This window comes from Cebus imitator, unplaced genomic scaffold (genome assembly GCF_001604975.1).
Source record: "Cebus imitator isolate Cc_AM_T3 unplaced genomic scaffold, Cebus_imitator-1.0 Scaffold283, whole genome shotgun sequence".
Taxonomy (NCBI): Eukaryota; Metazoa; Chordata; class Mammalia; order Primates; family Cebidae; genus Cebus; species Cebus imitator.
In genome coordinates this window covers 2,274,734-2,277,236 of record NW_016107598.1, presented here as the reverse complement: position 1 = coordinate 2,277,236, position 2,503 = coordinate 2,274,734, and positions in this window count along the sequence as shown.

Genomic DNA, 2,503 nt, shown 5'->3' with positions numbered 1-2,503 from the left:
GGGCTCAAGCGATTCTCATGCCTCAGCCTCCCAAGTAGCTGGGATTACAGATGTGGACCACCATGCCCAGCTAATTTGTGTATTTTTAGTAGAGATGTGGTTTTGTCACGTTGGCCAGGCTGGTCTTGAACTCCTGGCCTCAAGTGATCTGCCTGCCTTAGCCTCCCAAAGTGCTGGGATTGCAAGTGTAAGCCACCACACTCAGCCAATCTTTAATATTTAATCACAAATGTGTCTTATACTGTGTGCTAATTTTTTCCTGTTTTAGTTTTGCCTGTAGAAGAAATAGAAAAACTGAAAAAGTGAGCCCCTCATAGCAACTTGTACTGTGCTGAGTACAGAGTAGATTCTAAGTAAACACCACTTTCTCTTTATATTATGCAAATAAATAAAAATTTAGAATTTAACCAAAATTAGTATTAATGTATTAATTAACTAATATTAAAAGTTAACTAATAATGATTAACACTTTTCCAATTATAAAATATAAAGTCTTTGTAGAATATTTGGGATATTCTATACTAAAAAGTAAAAGGAAACAAAAAATAACATTTTGGCCTATTTCCCTCAAGTCTTTTCCCATGTATGTGAAGTGAAGGGAATTTTCTTTTTTTTTTCTTTTTATTTTTTTGAGACAGAGTCTTGCTGTGTTGCCGAGGCTGGAGTACAGTTGCGTGATCTCGGCTCACTGCAAACTCTGCCCCCCCCGGGTTCAAGCAATTATCCTGCCTCAGCTTCCTGAGTAGTTGGGATTACAGGCATGCACCACTGCACTGGACTAATTTTTTTTTTCTTTTTTTTTTTTTTTTTAGTAGAGACAGGGTTTCACCATATTGGCCAGACTGATATTGAACTCCTGACTTCGTGATCCGCCCACCTTGGCCTCTCAAAGAGCTGGGATTACAGGCATAAGCCACCATGCCCAGCTGTGAAGAGAATTTTCTTAAAGTCGCTTTTTTATGCAAAATCCTACATTTTCCTCTTCACATTGTACATCAATTTCCATAAATTTTAAAACACATGAAATTTCATTTCTGTTGTCTGTAAAATATTTTGAAGTATACCTTACCATTCCCTTGATGATGGACTTAAAGTTTCCTGTGAATTATCACTATTATAAATCATGTTGTAATAGATATCTCTATCCCTCTTTGTCCATATTTCTGGTTATGTCCACATAAGTGAAATTACTGAGGAAGACCATTTGAAGGACATTTAGACAGGATAATATACTGAGAGCTTTGACTTTGGAGTCTGACAGCCTTGGAGTTAATCATCACTTCTCCAAATACCTGAAAAACATTAGGCATGTGATCTTATCACCTCACAGCTCAGTTTTATCATGTGTGAAGTGAAGACAGTACTTGTTTTATGAAGTGTTAAGAGGAATTAAATGAAACAATGCATTTTAAAAACATATATTCATTGTATTTTGTAACTCTACCACTAGATGGAAGTAGAGGTTTATAATTCTAAAGCAGTGGGCTCTCCTGCAATTCCCAGGCTCAACAGCACCTGGGAATGTGTGCGACCTGCAGTCTCCAGCTGCATCTCTGAGCCATTTGATCAGCATCTCTGGGTAGGGCTCAGCAGTCTACTTTAATGAGTCCTCCAGGTAATTCCTATACACCAATAACAGACAGAGAGCCAAATCAAGAACTGCCATTCACAATTGCTACAAAGAGAATAAAATACCTAGGAATACAACTAACAAAGGATGTAAAGGACCCTTTCAAGGAGAACTACAAAGCACTGCTCAACGAAATAAGAGAGTACACAAACAGATGGAGAAACCCTCCATGCTCATGGTTAAGAAGAATCAATATTGTGAAAATGGCCATACTGCCCAAAGTAATATACAGATTCAACACTATCCCCATCAAGCTACCAATGACCTTCTTCACAGACCTGGAAAAAACCACCTTAAACTTCATATGGAACCAAAAGAGAGCCCACATGGTCAAGTCAATTCTAAGCAAAAAGAACAAAGCTGGAGGCATCACACTACCTGACTTCAAGCTATACTGCAAGGCTACAGTAATCAAAACAGTATGGTACTGGTCCCAAAACAAAGATATAGACAAATGGAACAGAACAGAGGCCTCGGAAGCAACACCACACATCTACAACCAACTGATCTTTGACATACCTGACAAAAACAAGCAATGCGGAAAGGATTCCCTGTTTAATAAGTGGTGTTGGGAAAACCGGCTAGCCATGTACAGAAAGGAGAAACTGGACCCCTTCCTGATACCTTACACTAAAATTAACTCTAGGTGGATTAAAGATCTAAACATAAGACCTAACACCATAAAAACCCTAGAAGAAAACCTAGGCAAAATCATTTAGGATATAGGCGTAGGCAAGGACTTCATGGCTAAAACACCAAAAGCATTGGCGACAAAAGCCAAAATAGACAAATGGGATCTAATTAAACTCCAGAGCTTCTGCACAGCAAAAGAAACAATCATTCGAGTGAACCGGCAACCAACAGAATGGGAAA